At 38.2% G+C, this 23754-nt stretch overlaps 1 long non-coding RNA gene and 1 pseudogene across 1 annotated transcript in view; one reads left to right on the top strand and one right to left on the bottom strand.

The window, feature by feature from the left end:
* Positions 1-23754, bottom strand: part of LOC138848711 (uncharacterized) — a 144184-nt gene that overhangs the window by 80805 nt on the left and 39625 nt on the right. The window lies entirely within an intron of this gene.
* Positions 13685-14945, top strand: LOC138848816 (WW domain-containing oxidoreductase pseudogene; annotated as a pseudogene).

Below are 23754 nucleotides of genomic sequence, written 5' to 3'. Positions count from 1 at the left end.
CATTAAGGATAGAGATCCTACATGGGAAGTAAGTACACAGTGACTCCTGTTGTTGACTTAACAATTTGACACTCTTATTTATGGCGTCAGTAATCTCCCTAGGCTCTAGTCATGGGTTGCCAAGGCTATGGAAGCCTTTTGAGTTCGCCGACTTCTATCTTATTTCTATCTTATTTAAACAAAGTCATAGTCAAAGTGGAAGTTCTGCCCTCCCTTCAGAGAAAGGTACCTCCTTCTTTGATGGCCTGTTCTTTCTACTGGGATCTCACTTACAGAGATCTTTCATTTAGTTTTTTTTTTTTTTTTTTTTTTTTTTTTTCCAGAGTGTCTTGGCTTTCCATGCCTTAAATACTCTCATGGGCTTTTTAGCCAGATCCGAATGCCTTAAGGGCTGATTCTGAGGCCAGAGTGCTATTTAGGACATCTGTCATTCTATGAGTCTGCTGTGTATCCCGCTTCCCATGTTGGATCGTTCTCTCCCTTTTTGATTCTATCAGTTAGTATTAGCAGACATTAGTCTTGTTTGTGTGATCCCTTTGACTCTTAAACCTATCAGTGTGATCAATTGTGAACTGAAATTGATCACTTGGACTAGTGAGATAGCATTGGTACATGCCACCTTGATGGGATTGATTGGAATCCCCTGGCACATTTCTAACTCCACCATTTGGGGCAAGTCAGCTTATTCTTATTTTTACACGTATTTTGTCTGCATTTTCTTATTATTGCTACCACCACCATCATCATCTTCTTCATCATTATCAACAAACAAGGGAAAAGTGTAAAATCAAGAAAAACAAGAGCTAAGGCTGGCACCATGGCTCACTTGGCTAATCCACCTGCTATGGCGCAGGCACCCCAGGTTCTAGTCCCAGTTGGGGTGCCAGGTACTAGTTGTGGTTGCTCCTCTTCCAGTCCAGCTCTCTGCTGTGGCCCAGGAAGGCAGTGGATGATGGCCCAAGTGCTTGGGTCTCTGCACCCGCACGGGAGACTGGGAGGAAGCACCTGGCTCCTGGCTTCAGATTGGTGCAGAGCTGGCCATGGCAGCCATTAGGGGAGTGAACCAACAGAAGGAAGACCTTTCTCTCTGTCTCTCTCTCACGGCCTATAACTCTCTCTCTTTCTCTCTCTCTCACTGTCTAACTCTGCCTTGCAAAAAAGAAAAAAAAGAAAAACAAGAACTATTAATATTATACAGAGCAATAGTTGGAGATTATGTTGAAATATTCACCATCTACATTGAATATTTTTAGATTTTTCTCTGATGTCCATAAATAGCTGGTTGTATACACAGAGTCAAGATTATCATCCCAACATAAACTCTCTATTTTATCTTTATAGTCACAGATTTTGTATAGCTATATAATTATATAGTATGTGCTATATAATATATGGTATAGCTATATCTACTCAACATTCTGAATTTGTTCCTATCTCATCAGGGTAAAAATATGGCAAGTCACAAAGAAGTCCCATGAATATTATCTTGCATTTTTGCCCCCACTCCATTTCAGGTATTTTGGATAGTCTTGCATCTCCAGTTCTTAAGTTTCCACTGGATTTGTAGTATTAGTCCCATTTTCTTTCTTGCTGCAACTACTGCTTCTCTTAAGTAACTTTATTTAGAGGTCCAAGTCCATCTTTCCTCTACTTATTTTATTTGTAGTTAGAAAACTAAAAGACATAGAAGAAATTTTGCACTCTAGAGTAAAAAAAAATTCCTAAATGATAATCCATTCCTTTTTTATTTGTTTATTTACAAAATGTGTGAGCATAGTAAGCTTCTTAACTGCTTTCAGCTCCTAGTTAACATGATCAGTTTTACCCTAAACAGCAACATAAAGAAACAATTCATCCTAAAATCATGTAAAAACTAAGCTTGAGCATATAAGCTTATTCATATTTCACACAGCAACCAGTGTATCCTTTCTTTTTATCTTACTAATATTGAGTATTAGAGCCTGGATGCTACATGGATTTCTCTATAAAAATTCTATTATTGTATTCCTGGGCTTTGAACCAAGAGCAATGAAACTGACTTTGGTGGAAACAGTAGCATAAAATAGCAACACAAAAAATTCCAAAGTGACAGCATAGCACTAACCAAAGAGTTAAGATTTGGTTCATGTAAGACAACATTGTTCCAGAAGGAAACAGAAGCCCAAGTCTCTCTTTCTATCCCCCCTTGCTATTCTGGCTCAAAGGTACTCTTCACAGTAATACTTAATATGTGACATAGTTGTGGGTTTTTTTTTTCATTTCTTCCCCATCATGTACTCTGTTCATGCACTGTAGGCCTTTTGAGAAGAAGGATTTTTTATCCTTTTTGTTCATTTTGAAATCCCTAGCACTATGGTCTGGCAAATGGTAGATGTCCATTAAATATTTGTTGAATGCATGGACACATTTTAGCACATTATTCCTCAGAGACTGTACTTGAATGATTTTTTGTATTATCTTTATAGTACATAGACATCTTAAAGCAGAAAAAAGATTTGTTTCATGTACTTTGCTGTTAAGTCTCCATAAAAATAAAAAAACCTTTATAAATCACTGTAAATGTCTAAGCAGTCTGTATGGAGAATGACTGTTAAATTTTGTGATGTCATTAACATAAGCAAAGTAATCTGTTTGGAATACTAGCAAATTCAAACAACTTTTAGAAGTTGAGGCAGGAATTTTGACAATAACAAATTCTAACAATGATACATAAGACAATAGGTTCTTTAAAATTTGCATAATGAAAAAACAGATCCATACAGGAAAAAAGAAATTCCTCTTTCTGTACTTGGTTATGATAATCAGGTAAAAATCATAGCAATTCTTAAAAAATGAATGGCAAATAACTGTATTTCTCAATTTGACTTCAAAATCACCTATATCAGCGATTCTCAAATGTTAATGTATATCTGAATCAAAGGGTAATATTGAAATGCAGTTTCTAATCCAGCAGGTCTTCTTAAAGTCATAAGACCTGAAAGTATACATTTTTAACAAGTTCCCAGGTGATGTCCTTGAGATATACTTTATCTAACTTGGAACCAGCCTACAGAAAATAATAGTGCCATTAAAAGAGCATTTGTTCCAATAGTTCTGGCCACAGACATCTATATCTGTATATATTAACTAAAATGTTAACATTAGATGAGGAAAAGAAAACAGTCACAGAACAAACACTTCTCCCAAGGATTTTAAATGGGCCTAGATCTCTAACCAGAAATTCAGTAACTAATGAATGAAAATGGGTAACCTAGGGATGCACTCAAGTTCGGTTTATTGCCTGCAACTAACAATGCAAAATCGAACTATCATGGGACTTTGAATATCAAAGACTTTACACACTGATGAACATTCTCTGATTGTGGAATGATTAAAGTCATTTCAAAACAACTATCTGGGAAAAGTAAATACATTTGTGGTGGTAAAAACACTTTGTGAAACAATTTAGCAATACTTATTTAGAGCCACAAAATAGATTTATAAGCTTATCTGGGAGTTTTGCCTTTATGAAATAATCTTTTCACATATTTTAAAGATCTAAATATATAAACATTCAACGAAAGGTTGATTGTAATTTGGAAATATGAAAATTCATGGATGGAGCATAATTAAATTTTTTAATTAATTATGGATTTTAATTTCTATTTTTTATGTTAGCATTCCTATTAATTATTATTTATCCTGTAAGAAAAATATCTGACTCATCCTTTGATGCATATGATTTCTGGTAACTAAAGTTTTTCATTATTGTACACAAAAGGTTCATCTAAACCAACAGAGATTGTTAGATATCATTTTAAAACACACAAAATTCAGAGTCATTCAATGTTAAAATTTTTTGTGGTAAAAATTTATTTTATTTGAAAGTGGAGAGTCAAAGTTAGGAGCTAACACTCAACTCAGCTCTCCCACAGAGGTGGCAGGGGCATAAATACTTGAGCCATCACCACTGCCTCCCAGGGTACACATGAGCAGGAAGCTGGAATGGGAATTGGAGCCAATACTCGAACCCAGGCACTTCAGTATGAGTTGCAAGTGTCCCAATCAATGTCTTAACTTGCTGTGACAAATGCTTGGCCTCAACACTGTGAGTTCTGATTGATCCAGAAGTTTAATAGAATGTGAAAATAATAAAGCTGAGTTTGGGTATGCCTTAGCCAAAATTTTAATTTATTTTTGATTGGCAAACATAATTGTATATATTTATCATGTAATGCATGATATGTATTTGAAATATGTATGCATTGTGGAATGGCTAGTGGAACTACTTAAAATATACAGGTATTTTAAAATTAATGAAGTGTATAATAAGAAAGTATAGGAAATTTTTACTATAAGGATCCAAAGTATGCAAGCAAAGTGAACTGTTACGTGCAGGTGAGGGTCTACAAGGAAAGGAATAGGAAGGAACTTTGAGGGCATCTGAAGCAGATAAAACATAGAGAATTAGTGAAGAAGGGCAGTGGAGTACGCTATGTTCTGAATGGTAAAGAGGATTGATGAAAATGTTTTCAAGCAAAGTTGGAGCTGGAAGAAAAACCTCCAGTAAGAATTTGGTCACAAAGATCATTTAGCATGTAAACCCTTTGCAAGACCCTTCTAGGAAAAAAAGAGGTAAGGGATTCATATTTCTCTGTGTATCTTACTAATTAATAAATAACTGAAAGATGAGACAACAAAATTACCATTTATATTCTACAATGAGATATGAATTTATTTTTAATTAATTTTTATTTATTTGAGGGGCAGATACCTAGAGAGAGGGGGAAAGAGAGAGAGAGAGAGAGCTCTTAGCCACTCTTTCACTCTCTTCATGCCTGCAATAGCCAGGGTTGGGTTAGGCCAGAGCTTGGAGCATTAAACACAATCCAGGCCTCCCCTGTGGGTGGCAGGGAACCAACTACCTTAGCAATCAACTGTTACTTTCCATGGTGCCAATTAGCAGAGAACTGTAGTCAGCAGCTGAAACCATATTTCTAACCAAGGAACTTTAATAAAGAATGTAGGCATCCTAAATAGTGTCTGAACTGTTAGGATAAACGTCTGCCCGGTATTACATGCATTTTAAATGGTGCTTAACTGATGTCTTTTCAACTACTCCAAGAAACATCCTTCAAAGCACACATTAATAGACGCTATCATGTTTATACCTGGCTCTTGAGTCATCCAGATTATCTGTGTGGCTTCTTTCTCAAATATGTTTTAGAAAACTGCTTTATCAATGTTGGTTGAATTTATTATATGATGAAGTATCTCTGGTTCCTAAAATTAACTTCAATAGGGTTTTTGAATATTCATTGTACTTTGCCCTCTAAACAACATCAAGGGATAGAAGCAAAGACAATGAGCTTCTTTTATGATTTCTAAGTGAAGCAGGGTGATCATAGCTTTTCCTCTGCAAGAAGCAAAGAAACCTGTTGGAAACAGATGATCATAAAGATAACATAGAGACAGATGAGGTTTGTCATGGGAGAAAATGAAAATCACTTGACTCTCTGGTGCTATACCTTTGGATCTTTCCTGTTTTTTTTGTCTTCAAACAGCATAACTGTTTCATAATCCTGATTATGTGACTACCACAAGGTCACTCAAAGCTTGAAGATCTTATGAATTCATTCTCAAAATTCTAGGTCAATATGACTCTTAAAAAAATGAAATAAAATGACCTTGTTAATATCATCCAACGGGGGGCAGTGGAGCCAACATTTCAAATAAGGACTGTTTGATACCAACAAGAATGTACAAAGACTACCCCTATATAACTTTCTGCACTATCCAGTCTGATAGCCATGAGCAGTATGTAACTATTCATACAAGACATGGGAATGTACTCAGGAAAATAATTTTTAACTTTGTCCAATTGTCATTTGTTACATTTGCATTTAAAATCAAATAGCCAAATATGGTTTGTGGCTACCATAGTGGACAGCAGCACTTTATACCACGCCTTTTCCTATTACTGAGCTTATATTTCCTGATGAATATTGCACTGGTCACTATCCACTGAATATTGCACAAGCTACTTTTTTCAAGCAAACTTCCATAATAATTCTGATATTTATATATAATTTTTAAATAATTATGTAAACACTTAACAATTGTTATAAATTAATTATATGTAATAATTATGTCACCTATATAATTCTTAGTAATAATGTTTGAACTAGTGATAGAGAAAAGATTCTAAATGAAGATGATCAATTGTAAATGTTTGGCTCTTGAAACTACCTAGGATTGGTATATATATAGTATTGCAGACTGAGAGTAAAGATAATTATTAAAATTTAGCATTTTCGTTTAAATTCACTTGTACTTCAACACTATTATAAGCTGCATATACAGTTTCCCAACTAGCTTTGGTACTGGCTTTTCTTGGCAAGGTAGGATCACTAACTCTTTGGGGCTGGTAGAAATGAACATTTTTAAGACTACAGTGGCATGTGGTTTACTTAGCCTCCTTTCAGATAGAATGGTGTTCTATAAAAGATGAGATATTTTTGTTTTTTGACAAAAGTCAACACACATACTTTGTAAGATAAGCACTACCAAGACCAAGCCAACAAATGGATATACAGCATATAAAAATAATAGCACTGGAAAGAAGGGAGGGTGGTGAGTGGCCAGGAATTGATAGCTATATTCAGAATTAAAACAGAATAAATTCAAGAAATAGTGACTACAAGTAAGCCCAAGACAATTTCAAAAGAACATAGAATAGTCCATTATACTGCTTCATCTGCATTTGTAAATGCCAACTCTTTTTATGTTGAACTAAAATCCAGAAATGCATCTGCAGCAACCACAAGGGAGACAGTCTAGGTAAATGTGACGAATTTGAATTTCAGAAACTTCCACAGGGGAAAAAAATTCAGCTGGAAAAAATCCACTGTGTGTAGATGTGACAAATGGAAATTTATCAGATATGGAATGTGAGACCATTTAAGTTTCTAAAAGGCTGTGTTTTCACTGAAGCAAAAAAGTAGGTTGACAAAACAAATGGTTTTCTTCACCTAATAAAGTAGTATTCACTCACCTTGATAGATCCTCATCACTCCCGGTTGTACCCATTTCAGGGTCATTCCACAAAAAGTGAAGCTCAAGCTTGTTACTGTGATGTAAAGTGCATTGCTAGCAAAATGTCACTCCCTATATTCACGGATGACTTCAGCAAAGACCTGCAACTATTTGATAAAGCAACTGAAACCAAAAAATGTGTGATTTACAAATATAGAATGATTCACCTAAAATCTGAATCTGAAAGCCTAAGGAAAAATGTGTGAAAACAAAAATCATAAATCCATAATAACACTTTTATGTATATTGTCAAATCAATTTTGTTTTTTGAGGCTAAAGTAATAGTTGAGAAATGTTGCTAATATAAGACATCTTTTCACTTTTGCAGCATAGATTTACCTGGTTCTAGAAAATAATCCTCTCAATGGAATGACAAACAAGTCTTGGAGCAAAGTGAATAGAGAGACACAATATACAGATCAAACTATTCACAGTCATAATTATAAACAAATTAAAAGAGATTTATAAGTCCCTTCCACCTTGAAGTTCATATATATATATATATATAGTCAGATCTTTCTAAAACAGTTCTACCCTGATTCTCAATACTGAAAACTTAATCTTGAATAATTAAAATAGTTATGAACTGATCACCCATATCTAAAATAACTTCTTTAGGTGAAGACTTGTAGAAAGTTACCGGAAATTTAAAGTCATAACAGTTAAGTTTGAGATTCAAAGATGGCTGAATAGGTAAAAGATGACTGGTTTAGATCACAGGAAAATCAAAGAAGAAAAGCAGAGGAAGTGCATTCCCAGGAGAGAGCTGGAGAGAGTTTGCAGTTGAAATTCTGCAGAAGGAAGAGCGATGCCCTTGAGTAGCATGGAAGATGCCAATGTGCAGAAATGAGTGCCAACACCAACATGATCCTTGCAGCTGGGAACTGTAGGCCACACCAGCTCTGGACAGCAAGGTGAGAACAGCCCATAGCAGCCTGTCACACTGGTGATATTGCTGGAGAACCTTGTAGAGCACACTGTCTTTGAATCTGAACTGGAGCCCTACCTGGGGACATGGTACACACCTAACCCAACAACAGAAAAGCACATTTCTTTCTCACCATGCCCCAGAAAGGGTCGCTGGCAACTGGCGGGGAGAAGGCCTCAATCTGACACAAGCAGAGGCTATTTCAGCTCTCGTGAGTGTGTGTGATCAGGAAATTTTACCAGAGGGAAACATTTTGTTCCCCACTGACTTTGAGTGTGGCTGGGAGAGTTGACAGGGGGCTGGCATCCGTGTAGGACTGTGAGGAGCCCCCTGCCTCTTAACATATCACAGACTCCAGGGCTCAAACTGCCAAGGTGGAGCATCCACGGCAGCTGGGTCTGGGAATGTCCATGGATGGGTTAGGCTAGCAGGGTGAAGTGGATCCTCTGCATCCTGTGACTGTGGGAACCTTGTACACTAAGACTGTGGGAATCCTGTGACTGACTGTACAATAGCACATGGGGTGTAGCTAGGTCTCTGGCAATCAATGAATCAGAGGCTCAGAACTCCCTGCTGGCTTGGAGTGAGCCATTGGTGAGGGTTCCTTGCTAACACTGAAGACTGCACAGATCCTTTGTGTGGTACGTGCGGCAGTGAAGGTAAATGTTGTACTTACTGTGGACTAGCCCCAGACACTGATCACTTCAAAAGAGAGGAGGTGGCAGGCACCGCATCTCAACAGGCTAATTCTCCATCTAGCGGCGCTGGCACACTGGGTTCTAGTCCCAGTCGGGGTGCTGGATTCTGTCCGGGTTGCCCCTCTTCCAGGCCAGCTCTCTGCTGTGGCCTGGGAGTGCAGTGGAGGATGGCCCAAGTGTTGGGCCCTGCACCCCATGGGAGACCAGGATAGCACCTGGCTCCTGCCTTCGGATCAGCGCAGTGCGCCGGCCACAGCACTGGCCGTGGCGGCCATTGGAGGGTGAACCAACGGCAAAGGAAGACCTTTCTCTCTCTCTCTCACTGTCCACTCTGCCTGGTTAAAAAAAAAAAAAAAAAAAAAAAAAAAAAAAAAAAAGAGAGAGAGAGAGAGAGAGAGGAGGTAAGGGTGTGACTACCCCAACAGAGATGATATACTCTCCCCTGCTGACAACAGAGATCTACCACACCCAATTTGGGTGTCACTCTGGGTAATCATCTCACCCTGGAGCACTGACCAGAGTTCCCTAGTTGCACTCAGCACGCACTCTAGATATTCACTGAATGAGAAGACACTCCCCTGAGCCACAGAGACAAGGTTCAAAGATATAATCCATCAGAGGAGAAAACCAGCAAATGTTTCCAAAAATGCCTGAAAATAATTGGAGAAATCAAAGAGACAAAATTAAGGAAGACAACATGACACCCCCAAAGGAACACAACATTTCAATACTAGAATGTATAGAAAAAGAGTTTGATGACATGCCCCTCCTGAGAGGGGATGGCTAAGATTGCCAGTTCCATATCAGCTATGTGTGTATGAGGAGCCAAAGAAAACGGGATTTTTTTTTAAGAAAATGGGAATTTTCATGTGGTTAAATTAGAGAAGAAATGTAGAAGCAACTTTTGGAAACAGACCAGCATTTATACATTCAAAAACCTAGTCCTTGTCTGAAAACCTTTTTGGGTGGGTTTTTTCTGTGGTTGAATGAGGGAAGAATGCAGAAGCAAGCCTGACCAATAATTACATATCTAAGTATTGCTTTTGTTTGATTACCTTGTTAGATGGTCCCGGCTCTCTCCCAGGAGCAGCTTAAGGGAATCTTCCACATTCTACGATAAGGATGCTCTTTACATATATACTTTGAACTTCTGTGAGGAATTTCAGGAACTCCACAAACCCCCAAATCTTTTTAGCAATATCACAGACAGAGAATGGGGAGGAGAAACAGAGGGCCCATACCTACACCCATAAAAGCTCCAGTCTTAATTAAGAGAGGGCTCTCAGTCCTCTCAGTAAACCTATCAGATTTACTGTCTTTGTTAAATTTGGCCAGGTTTATTGGCTTCATTAAACTTAGTGCTAAAAAAAAAAAAAAAAAGTTAATTAATCTGTTTATCCTTTTAACTAAAATAAAAAATGTAAGAATTTTGAAGGTCTTTACTTTTAGAAAAAATGCATTGTTTATTTGAGAGGCAAAGAGACAATGAAAGAACTCTCATGCACTGGTTCACTTCCGAAATGCCTGCAGTGGCCCTCGAAGTAGGTTGAATTTGGGAGTTGGGAACTCTATCCAGTTTTCCCACATGTGTTACAGGAACCCGACCACTTGAGCCATCACCTGCTATCCCATGGGTTTACATCAGCAAGAAGCTGGAGTCAGAGCCAGGTATTGAATCCAGGTACACTGATATGGGGTATCTTTCCACTAAGCTAAACAACTGTCTCTAGAGGTCTTACTTTTAACTGAGTATCTCATGAGATAGAAAAAAAAAAAAAACACCTTTGCATTAACTTTGATAAAGTCACAAAAGTGAATAGGTAATGGAGATGAAGCCATTAACTTACAACTCTTCATTAGGCTCAAGACAGAGAAAGATATGATGTGGCCTTGTTAATAAATAATTTAGAGTTACATTATTTCCCAGATGCAAATACATTGATGTCCATAGAATAGTCTTCTTTATTTCCTACTCAAGGACATAGTTCAGTGACTAAATCAAGTCAGATAGCTAAAACAATTTGCTATTTTAAAATAGCTACAAATGACTGCTTCTATTAAAAGAATGCAAATCAGTAAGGACTTAGTCATTTCATTCATAAAATATTTACTATAATTTCACATGAGCAAGGTAATCTGCTTTATATTTTGAAGTAAGAACAAAGAATGAGACATTGAATCCACTTGTATAATTGTATAATTATAATAAAGAACAAAATATTGTAAGATCTTGAAAGAGAAAGCCTTTAAACTGGACCCATAAATATATAAAAGGAATAATGACAAAATATCATTGTTTACTGTGTGCAAGGTACTCTTTTATATTTTTTCACATTTATGAATGAACTTTAATAAAACTAAATTAGGTAAGTACTATCATAATTTTCACTTTACACGAGCATACTAAAGTTTAAAACATTTCCAAGTTCACAGATTAGTGAATTTTATAGCAGAAGTTGAACCAACACGAATTTGCTTCAGAATTTTTACTATGAATGACTACTTCACAATGTATATAAGCCAAGGAAAAAATCCAAATTAAGGAACTAAAATCAAAACAAGAAATTAACTAAGTAATATGTACTCAGATAAAAATGAAAAAAAGTTTATCAGCTTTGATACTGTATAGAGGCAAAAACAAAATGATGAGCTTTGACACAAGTGTCCAGAAGATAAAGTTCATGGAAATGTTTAGGATAGTTTAGGGGAGTAGTGGATCCGGAAGTGAGACAAAATCAAAGCAGTGTAGTAGTCTGGGTAGGTGACAAGAACTCGGACAGCGAGACTTGGGGGTCTGAACTTAACAAAACTCACAGGTAGAATTAGAAAGCATAGTCAATAATCTGCATATAGAGAGTACAAGAAATCAGAGTAATAATTAATTCTATGATTTTTAGTCTAAGGTAGTAATGTGCAAGATGTTGTCATTGGAAGATACTGAGAGCACAAGCTCTGAGAAAATAGAAATAAGGGCTTGGAACTCAAGCATGAAAAACTATTATTGATAGTAATTTGTCTATTAAACAATCATATAATATGAAGAGGGAATATAATATAAGAAGATTAGAGAGGAGCTCACTAAGGCTCAAAAAGTAAAGAGACAGAAAAATCAGTGACATAGCTAGAGAATTAGGATGATCTAATGAGAAAGATCAACAACATGCAGTTTACAGAGAAAAAATGTTTGCTGATAATAAAGTCATCATATTCACAGGAGCTTTCAGTAGACTGATATTGAAAGTAGGTCGATAGCAAAGGACACTGTAGTGAATGAGAGGCTAGTGAATGGTGGTAGACAATGTGTAGACCAATTCTTCAATTATTCTGGCAACACTGAAAAAAACAAATGTATATATCAATAACTGGCTAAAATTTTAAGCAGTGCCTTAATCTCAGTATTAGTAGAGCAACAGATAATTTTATAAAGGCAGCAAAATCCTTATTGCAAAACAAAACTTATAAACATAGGAAATAACTCACAAAATGATATCCTTCATTAATATGAATATAAGATGCATTTTTTTAAAATTTATTTCACAGATAGAGTTAGACAGTGAGAGAGAGAGACAGAGAAGAAGGTCTTCTTTCCATTGGTTCACTCCCCAAATGGCTGTCACGGCTGGCACTACACCGATCCGAAGCCAGGAGCCAGGTGCGTCCTCCTGGTCTCCCATGAGGGTGCAGGGGCCCAAGCACTTGAGCCATCCTCCTCTGCCCTCCCAGGCCACAGCAGAGAGCTGGACTGGAAGAGGAGCAACCAGGACTAGAACCCAGTGCCCATATGGGATAACAGCACCACAGGTGGAGGATTAACCAAGTGAGCCATGGTGCCGGCCCCTGCATTTTTAACAAAATATCAGCCAATGGAATCCAACCATTATTAAGCATGTTGTGACCATGTGGAAGTTATTGCAGAAATACAAGTCTGGATTCACATTGGAAAATCAGTCAGTTTGCCCAGTAGTATTGATAGTATGCAGAGAGATATGCTTGCAATCTTCTCAATGGATGCAGAAAGAGCATGTGAAAAAAAATTAATGCTTAGACATCTCACAAATACTCTGAGTAGACTAGGAATGTGAGTTCACACTTTGATCCTGAAAAAAGGGCAGAAGAACAAACGTACCACTAATATCATAAGTGAATTTCTCTTTAGGAAAAAAATGAACCAAACATGTTCATATCACTTATACTGAATTGTATAACTGAAGTTCTAACCAATGCAATGAGGCTATTAAGGGAAATGAAACTACAAAATATAGGAAAAAGAGAAATGCATTTTCCTTACTTTCAGGACACATGAATTTTCACTTAGAAAATCCTATGGAATTTGCAAAAAAGAACAAATAGGTGAACAGAGAGATAAATTCAATATAAAAAGCATGAATTATCTATCAACCAATGACCAATAATTGGAAAGTTAAAAAAAAGTCAGTTTGGAAGAACCAATATTTCCATCAACAGAAAAATGGATAAAATATCACAAAATGGTCATTAAATAAAATTTATTCAATAATAAAAGAAAGTATAATACTCATATACACAACAACACAGAGTAATCTCCAAAACATCTAGAGAGGAAGTAATAAAAACTTATTAGTATAAACTTTCACTTATATAATATAGGCAAATGTGAATTTATTCTAATAAGTCAAAATGCTGTTAGCCTATGGACCATGGTGAATAATTAGAAAGGGGCATATGTAATTAATCTGTGGGTATAGAAATATTCTATAATCTCTTTAGGGTGACATATAAATGTATATATTTACCAAACTCCTCAAGTGCACATTTAAGAACCTTACATTTCTTTTTTTTTTTAAATAGGCAGAGTCTTCTCCCCGGGCTGGGAGGAGAGAACCACCAAGGACGGCTGGGTGTACTATGCCAACCACACTGAGGAGAAGACTCAATGGGAGCATCCGAAAACTGGAAAAAGAAAACGCGTAGCAGGAGATTTGCCGTATGGATGGGAACAAGAAACCGATGAGAACGGACAAGTGTTTTTTGTTGATCATATAAATAAAAGAACCACCTACTTGGACCCAAGACTGGCATTCACTGTGGATGATAATCCAAAAAAGCCAACCGCCCGACAGAGATATGACGGCAGCACCACGGCCATGGAAATCCTCCAGGGCCGGGACTTCACTGGCAAGGTGGTCGTGGTAACTGGAGCTAATTCAGGAATAGGGTTTGAAACTGCCAAGTCTTTTGCCCTCCATGGTGCACATGTGATCCTGGCCTGCAGGAATATGGCAAGAGCCAGCGAGGCGGTGTCACGCATTTTAGAAGAATGGCATAAAGCCAAGGTAGAAGCAATGACCCTGGACCTCGCTCTGCTCCGTAGCGTGCAGCATTTTGCTGAAGCGTTCAAGGCCAAGAATATATCTCTTCATGTGCTTGTGTGCAACGCAGCAGCTTTTGCTCTGCCCTGGAGCCTCACAAAGGATGGCCTGGAAACCACCTTCCAAGTGAATCACCTGGGGCACTTCTACCTTGTCCAGCTGCTTCAAGATGTTTTGTGCCGTTCGGCCCCTGCCCGCGTTGTTGTGGTGTCCTCTGAGTCTCATCGGTTTACAGATATTAATGATTCCTCAGGAAAACTTGACTTTAGCCGCCTTTCTCCATCAAAAAATGACTATTGGGCCATGCTGGCGTACAACAGATCCAAACTCTGCAACATTCTGTTCTCCAATGAGCTACACCGCCGCCTCTCCCCTCGAGGTGTCACGTCGAATGCGGTGCATCCTGGGAACATGATGTACTCCTCCATCCATCGCGGCTGGTGGGTGTACACACTGCTGTTCACCTTGGCACGGCCCTTCACCAAGTCTATGCAACAGGGAGCCGCCACCACCGTCTACTGCGCCGCGGCGCCGGAGCTCGAGGGCCTCGGAGGGATGTACTTCAACAGCTGCTGCCGCTGCACGCCCTCGCCGGAAGCGCAGCGCGAGGAGACGGCCCGGGCGCTGTGGGCACTCAGCGAGAGGCTGGTGCAGGAGCGCGTGGGCAGCCAGCCCCACTGAGGGCGAGCACCGCTGCCCGCGCCGGACCCTTCCCACCTCGGGATCCCGCGGGTCTCCATGGCCCTGTCGCGCGGGTGCGCACCAGAGAGGCGAGAGCCGCCGCCATGAGTGGAAAATGCCAAGTACCAATGGGAAACGGAGTTCCGGGGGAGGGGAGGGAAGAAATCACTTTCCTGGGGCTGGGGTACCTGTGGGTCCCTTTGCTTTGTACGGCTGTGTTTGAAAGCGGAAGCTCGGTGGGTGGGTGGGTTCCTTCGCTCAGCGCAGAAGCGCAAGCAACTCTCGCTAGATAGATTAGTCCGGTGCCCCCTTGTCCCACCACGGCAGCCAAGGGCTGGAAAAGACCGAGTTCACCCTTCCGTGAGAGAGGGTGAGAGAGAAGGAGAGACAGAGAGAAAGGTCTTCCTTTTTCCATTGGTTCACTCAACCAAATGGCTGCTACGACCGGCGCATTGTGGCAGGCGCACTGCGCCGATCCAAAGCCAGGAGCCAGGCACTTCCTCCTGGTCTCCCATGCGGGTGCAGGGCCCAAGGACCTGGACCATCCTCCACTGCACTCCAGGGCCACAGCAGAGAGCTGGACTGGAAGAGGAGCAACTGGGACAGAATCTAGCACCCCGACTGGGACTAGAACCCCCAGTGCCGGCGCCGTAGGCGGAGAATTAGCTAGTGAGCCGCAGCACCAACCAGAACCTTACATTTCAATGTATCATGCTTTGGCCTTCTATAAAACGTGACTTTGAAAATTCAATGAAAAATCCAAAGGAACTGTCATAATTTGTAGAGTAAGAATTAAGCAAAATATAAGAATCCTCAACTGTAATAAATAAATCATTTTAGGTAAAATATGCTTTTCTACTAAAATAAGTGCATGCAATGCTCCTGAGGCAAATCAGAGAGAAATAATTCCTTATTTTGAGTAGAAGGATTAAATACATATGACCCAAAATACATTTTGGTAGTAAGAAAGAACTACAATTAATTAATTAATTAATTAATAAGTTAGAGAGGGAAAGGCCGAGGCAGAGAGGTCTTCCATCCGCTGTCCATCCATTGGTTTACTCCCCAAAGGGCCACAATGGCTAGGGCTGGGCCAGACTGAAACCAGGAGCCAGGAGCTTTATTTCAGTCTCCCACATGGGTGCAGGAGCCCAAGGACTTGAGCTGTCTTCTGCTGCTTTAGCAGGGAGCTGGATCAGTAGTAGAGCAGCTGGGACTCAAACTGAGTCCCATATGGGATGCTGACACTGCAGAATGCAGCTTTACCCACTATACCACAGCGCCCCCTAGAGATTATTTTTAAACAACTAGACCAATCATGATCCTCATTCAGATGCTACGTGACTTTTCTTTCCCAGGTGACTGAATCTATCAAAGTAATCAATTAAACATTGTCAGTGTTGTACATACACTGCTGAAGCCAAACAAAAAGAGGCCATCAAAAAAAAAAAACTCAGAAATGTAAGCAAATAGGTCACAGGGAAAACAGAATATACACAAGTCATCTTGAGACCTTTTATGTGTTCAGATATTTCTGAGGCAGAAATGGCTTAACCACAGGTAAAGTCTTCATCCTGGGGACCAGTGCTGTGGTGTAACAGGTAAAGCAACTGCCTGCAGTGCCTGCATCCCATATAGGTGTTAGTTCGAGTCCTGGCTGCCCCACTTCTGATCCAGCTCTCTGCTATAGCCTGGGAAAACAGTAGAAGATGGCCCTGCACCCACATGAGAGACCACGAAGAAGCTCTTGGCTCCTGGCTTCAGATCAGCACAGCTCTGGCTAATGCAGCCATCTGGGGAGTGTACCAGCAGATGGAAGCGCTCTCTCTCTCTCTCTCTCTCTCTCTCTCTTTCTGCCTTTGCCTCTCTGTAACTCTACCTTCAAATATTTTTTTTAAAGTTTTTTATCCTTTGTAGCCATAGGGAGACATACTTTCTCTGTGCATAAAGAATAGTCACAAATAAAAATTAGCTAGATATTGGGTCATCAGAAGAGAAAGTAACCTTGTTTGGGAACATATGCTAGTCAACGAACCATAACCTACCATCACAAGAACAAGACAACTATAAAGTCTTGACTAACACTGATTCAGAGACCTAGATCAAGAAATTCCTCATGGCTTCTGACATGAAGAAAAAGTTCAGCTAAGATGTGGCCTTAGACACCAACTGACACTGAAGATAAGAACATTTATCTATAACCTCCAATGTAGCAAAAAGTACTGGGCCTATGAAAATTATATTTTCTTAAGCCCTTTCACCTGCATCTCAAATGAATGAACTCATATCACAATCATAGGACAAGGTGAAGAGAAACGATGAGCATATATAAATTGGAATGTACTCTCCATCCTCAATAGACATTTTTCAAAAGAGGAAATCCAAATGGCCAACAGGCACATGAAAAAATGTTCAAGGTCACTAGCAATCAGGAAAATGCAAATCAAAACCACAATGAGGTTTCACCTCACCCCGGTTAGAATGGCTCACATGCAGAAATCTACCAACAACAGATGCTGGCGAGGATGTGGGGAAAAAGGGACACTAACCCACTGTTGGTGGGAATGCAAACTGGTCAAGCCACTATGGAAGTCAGTCTGGAGATTCCTCAGGAACCTGAAGATAACCCTACCGTTCGACCCAGCCATCCCACTCCTTGGAATTTACCCAAAGGAATTTAAATTGGCAAACAAAAAAGCGGTCTGAACCCTAATGTTTATTGCAGCTCAATTCACAATAGCTAAGACCTGGAACCAACCTAAATGCCCATCAATGGTAGACTGGATAAAGAAATTATGGGATATGTACTCTTTAGAATACTATACCGCAGTAAGAAACAACGAAATCCAGTCACTTGCAACAAAATGGAGGAATCTGGAACACATCATGCTGAGTGAAATAAGCCAGTCCCAAAGGGACAAATACCATATGTTCTCCCTGATCGGTGACAACTGACTGAACCCCAAAAAGGAAACCTGTTGGAGTGAGGTGGACACTATGGGAAACGGTGACTTGATCAGCATAGCCCTGACTGTTAATGAACAACTTAATACATTATCCCTCTTAGTAGTTTTTTTGTCTGTTCTACTTAATATGACTGGTTTAATTCTGTAATTAATACACAGTTATTCTTAAGTGTTGAAAATTAACTGAAATGTGATCCCTGTTAAACATAAGAGTGGGAATAAGAGAGGGAAGAGATGTATAATTTGGGACATGCTCAAGCTGACTTGCCCCAAATGGTAGAGTTAGAAACATACCAGGGGATTCCAATTCAATCCCATCAAGGTGGCATGTACCAATGCCATCTCACTAGTCTAAGTGATCAATTTCAGTTCACAATCGATCATAATGAAAGGACTCAGAGTCAAAGGGAGCACATAAACAAGTCTAGTACCTGCTAACACTAACCGATAGAATAAATAAAGGGGAGAGTGATCCAACATGGGAAGTGAGATACTCAGCAGACTCATAGAATGACAGATGTCCTTAATAGCACTCTGGCCTCAGAATCAGCCCTAAAGGCATTCGGATCTAGCTGAAAAGGCCATGAGAGTATTTCAGGCATGGAAAGCCAAGACACTCTGGCAAAAGATCTCTGTGAGTGAGATCCCAGTGGAAAGAACAGGTCTTCAAAGAAGGAGGTACCTTTCTCTGAAGGGAGGAGAGAACCTCCACTTTGACTATGACCTTGTCTAAACAAGATAAGAGTCGGAGAACTCAAGGGGCTTCCATAGCCTTGGAAACTCATGACTGGTGCATAGGGAGATTACTGATGCCATAGACAGGAGTGTCAATTGGTAAAGTCAACAACAGGAGTCACTGTGCACTTACTCCTCATGTAGGATCTCTGTCCTTAATGTGCTGTACATTGACATTTAATGCTATAACGAGTACTCAAACAATATATTTCACTTTGTGTTTCTATGGGGGTGCAAACTGTTGAAATCTTTACTTAATGCATACTAAACTGATCTTCTGTAAAAAAAAAAAAAAAAAGAAATTATCAATTCCCAACTTGACTCTCACTGGGATTAAACATGACAATAGGTCTGATCTGATTGCATCATCATTTAAAAAAATCATCTATTATTTTTCACTTTATGTTTCTGTGTGGGAGCAAACTGTTGAAATCCTTACTTAATGTATACTAAGCTGATCTTCTGTATATTAAGATAATTGAAAATGAATCTTGATGTGAATGGAAGGGGAGAGGGAGTGGGAAAGGGGAGGGTTGTGGGTGGGAGGGACGGTATGGGGGGGAAGCCATTGTAATCCATAAGTCGTACTTTGGAAATTTATATTCATTAAATAAAAGTTAAAAAAATCTGAGATAAAAAAGTAAATTTAACAGCATATACCACAGAAATAAAAATAATTATCAGGAGTTAATACAAAGAGCTCTATGTCACCAAATTGTGAAATCTAGAAGGAATGGATAGATTCCCATGTGCAATCCACCAAAATTGAATCATGAAGACATAGAAAAACAGATCAATAACCAAGATAGAAATTGAATCAGTAATAAAAGTCCTCTCAACAAAGAAAAATCCAGGATCAGATAGTAAAACTGGCAAAATCTACCAGACATTTAAAGAAAAACTAATTCCAATTCTACTAAAAGTATTTAAAACAATTGGAAGGGAGGGAATCATCTGAAATTCCTTCTATGAAGGCTGCTTCGCCTTATTTCCTAAACCAGAAAAATGATACAACACAGAAAGGGAATTATAGACCAATATTCCTGATGAATATAGATGTAAAAATCCTCAAAAAATATCAGCTAATCTAATGCATGCAACAACACATCAGAATGATCATTCACCTGGAAAAGTGGGATTTATCTCTGGTATCCAGAGATGGCTAAACATTAGCATATCAATAAATGTGATACATCCCATTAATAAACTGAAGAGCACAAACCATATGGTTATTGCAATAGATGCAGTGAAAGCGTTTGATAAAATACAACATCCTTTAATGATGAAAACCTTAAGAAAATTGGGTATAGAAATACATTCTTCAACACAATCAAGGTAATTTATGACAAACCCTCAGCCAGCATCCTATTGAATGGGGAAAAGCTGGAAGTATTTCCTCTAAGTTCTGGAACCACACAAGTATGCCCACTCTCACCACTGCTATTAAAATAGTCTTGGAAGTTTTAGCCAGACAGATTAGGCAAGAAAAAGAAATCAAAGCAATACAAATTGGAAAGGAGGAAATTAAACTATCCCTATTTGCAGAAGACATGATTCTATCCATAGGAGATCCAGAAGACTCTACTAAGAGATTTTTGGAATTCATGAAAGAGTTTTTTAAAGTGGCAGGATATAAAATCAACACATAAAAATGAATACCCTTTGAAACACAGACAATGCAACAGTTGAGAAAAAAACATTTAAGGTCAATCCCATTCAAAATAGGTATAATCAGAATTAAATACCTTGGAATAAATTTAGCCAAAGATGTTAAAGATACACATAATGAAAATTACAAAACATTAAATAATTAAATAGAAGAAGATATCAAAAAATGGAAAAAAATCTTCCATGTTCATGGATTGGAAGAATCAGTATCATCAAAATTTTCACACTACTGACAGCATTTTACAGATTCAATGGGATCGCAATGAAAATAGCAGTGACACTCTTCTCAGATCTAGAAAATATCATGCTAAAATTCAATGTGTAACACAAGAGATACCAAATAGCTAAAGCACTCTGTACAACAACAACATAAAAGTGGGCAGCATCAGAATCTCAGATTTCAAGACATAGTTATAATCAAACAATCAAGGAACAGTTATAATCAAAACAGCCTAGTAGTGGTACAACAACAGACTTGTAGACTAATGGAACAGAATAAAAACTCTAGAAATCAATCCATACATTTATAAACAAATAATTTTCAGCAAAGGAGCAAAAATCAATCCCTAGAGCACAGTCTCTTTAACAAATGGTGATGGGAAAACTGAATCTACACATGCAGAAATATGAAACAAGACCCTACCTTAGACCTTATACAAAATTTATGACCCAATACCATCAAATTACTAGAGAACATTGGGGAAAACTATGCAAAATATTAGCATAGGTAAAGACTTCTTGGGAAAGACCAGTAAGAACCAAAATTGACAAAGGGGATGATATCAAGCTAAGAAGCATCTGCACTGCAAAAAGAAACACTTAGCAATGTGAAGAGACAATTGACTGAATGGGGGAAAATATTTGCAAAGTACACAACTGATAAAGAGTTAATATATAGAAAATATAAAGAAATTCAACTCAACAACAACAGAAAAAATCCAGCTAAGAAATTGTCAAAGGACTTGAATAGGCATTTTTCAAGAGAGGAAATACAAATGGGCAACAGACACTTGAAAAAATGCTCAGGGTCACTAGCCATCAGGAAAATCAAATTGAAACCACAATGAGGTTTCACCTCAGCCCAGTTAGATTTGCTCTCACACAGAAATTAACAAACAATAAATGCTGGCAAGGAGGCTGGGGAAAAAGGTAACATAATGCACTACTGGTGGAAATATAAACTGGTACAGCCACTGTGGAAGATAGTACAGCAATATCTCAAAAATATGAATTCAGACCTACCATATGATCCAGACATCCTACTCTTGGAAATTTAACCAAACTAAAAGAAATCAGCATATGAAAGAGCTGTCTGTACCCCTATGTTTACTGCATTGCAACTCACAATAGCTAAGATACAGAATCAACCCAGATGCCCATCAACTGTTGGCTGGATAAAAAATTTTTTATGTATACACACACACACACACACACACTATGGAGTACTACTCAGTTGTAAAAAAAATTAAATCCTGTTTTTTGTAACAAAGTAGATGCAACTGGGAGTCATTATACTTAGTGAAATAAGCCAGTACCAAAAAGACAGATCCCGTATGTTTTTTCTGATCGAAGGAAACTAACAGGCTACCTAACATGTAATGTATTGGAGTGAGGTGGACATTTTGAGATTCAATGATTGCTTGATTGCTTACAACCCTTGTCTCTTCTGTCAAGGAACAGTGTTTATTTTCTTCATAATATTTGTTGAAATAGTTTATATCATGTAGGGTTAAATTTATGATCATGATGTAAACTGAAATTAGATCTTTGTAAAAATTAACAGTTGGAATGTGAGAATGAGGAGGAAGAAAGGTTGGAGTGTTGGTGGGAGAGAGGTTAGAGTGGGAAGTATCACTATGTTCCTAAATCTCTGTGTTTGAAATACATGAAACTTGTATAACTTAAATTAAAAAAACTAAAATCAAGCAAAAATGTTATCAAACAATGTAAAACAGCATTATAAACTTAATTGATCAAACCAATTCAAGTGTTTATTTTAAAATGCAAAGATTAATTAACAAATATATATTTTTAAATGTCTTCAACTCTCTCAATTTGCCACTGGTTTATTACAATATAAAATATTTTTTAAGATTGTTTACTTGAAAACCAGAGTTAGAGAGAAGCAGACTCACAGAGAGAAATATTCCACCTGCATGATCACTCCCCCAAATGGTTGTATGGCCAGGGCTGGGCCAGGCTGAGGCCAAAAGCCTGGAGCTCCATTCAGGTCTCCCACATAGAGGCAGGGGCCCAAGGTCTAGAGCCTTCTCCTGTTGCATTCCCAGGCATATTAGTATAAGGCTATATTGGAAGGATTAAAACCAGCAGCCTTATGGTAAGCCAGCATTGATGGTGGCAGCTTAACTGGCAGTGCTCAATGCTGGCCCCAATTATTAAAATTTTATAACAGAAAATTTAGAATGGAGGTTAATTATAAGATATAACATTGGATATAACTTTTGTAATGTTACCTTATAATCTATGTAGTTATGCACATTAAGCATTATGTATATATGGCTATATCCATCTATCTACCATCTATAAATCTCCATAGATAATCTATTGCTTATTTCTCTGTGTGACATAACAGTCCAGAGAATTAGACTGAAAAGACAAATTGCTTGGGTTTTTTCTTAGCTTTTTTGCATGTTAGCAGTGAACATAGGTGAGTTATTTAATCTTATCAATAATCAGCTTTATTATTTACAGATAAAAGCATTATTAATTTATTAATTTGCTTATCATAGGAATTTCGTGAGGATAAATGACTGCATATAGATAGAAATCTTAAAACACATATATTGTTTGCCTGGCACTTATATTGTTAATTATGCTGTTATTATAATCACAATTTTGACTATATGCTTAAAATAATTATTCTTTAATATTATAATGTAATGCATACTAGTTATTATATAATAAAAGAGATAATTATAGAACACTATTCATAAAATTTTAAAGGTGATGAATTTTTAAAAGTTTTTACAGCAACACATTCATATTTTTATAATTTTATTATTCTTTCAGAAACAGAAACAAATTTTAACTTAACTAAAACTAATGACAACTCAAGTTAAATATAAATGTTTGTACAGCTTTTCAAAATCTAACAAATAAGAATAAAATTTTAGAAGACAAGTGCCAGTGCTTGTAAATTTGTGGTATGCATTTTTTAAAAGATTTATTTATTTATTTGAAAGTCAGACTTACACAGAGAGGTAGAGAGAGAGAGAGAGAGAGAGAGAGAGAGAGAAAGCGAGCTAGGTCTTCCATCCGCTGGTTCACTCCCCAACTGGCCGCAACGGCCGGAGCTGCACTGATCCGAAGCCAGGAGCCAGGAGCTTCCTCCAGGGCTCCCATGCGGGTGCAGGGACCCAAGTACTTGAGCCATCTTTTACTGCATTCCTAGGCCCTAGCAGAGGGCTGGATTGGAAGTGGAGCAACAGGGTCTTGAATTGGTGCCCATATGGGATGCCGGCGCTTCAAGCCAGGGTGTTAACCCACTGAGCCACAGAGCCAGCCCCATAGTATGCATTTTAATGCATAAATGTAAAAATTGTATATTAGTCCAAAAGTATTTGGAATGCAAGTTGGGAACAATTGTTGAGTTCTTAGACTAACTGAAGTAGAATCTATATCATTTAAATATTGAT

This window comes from Oryctolagus cuniculus, chromosome 2 (assembly GCF_964237555.1).
Source record: "Oryctolagus cuniculus chromosome 2, mOryCun1.1, whole genome shotgun sequence".
Classification (NCBI taxonomy): Eukaryota; Metazoa; Chordata; class Mammalia; order Lagomorpha; family Leporidae; genus Oryctolagus; species Oryctolagus cuniculus.
This window is presented reverse-complemented; position numbering and strand designations above follow the sequence as displayed.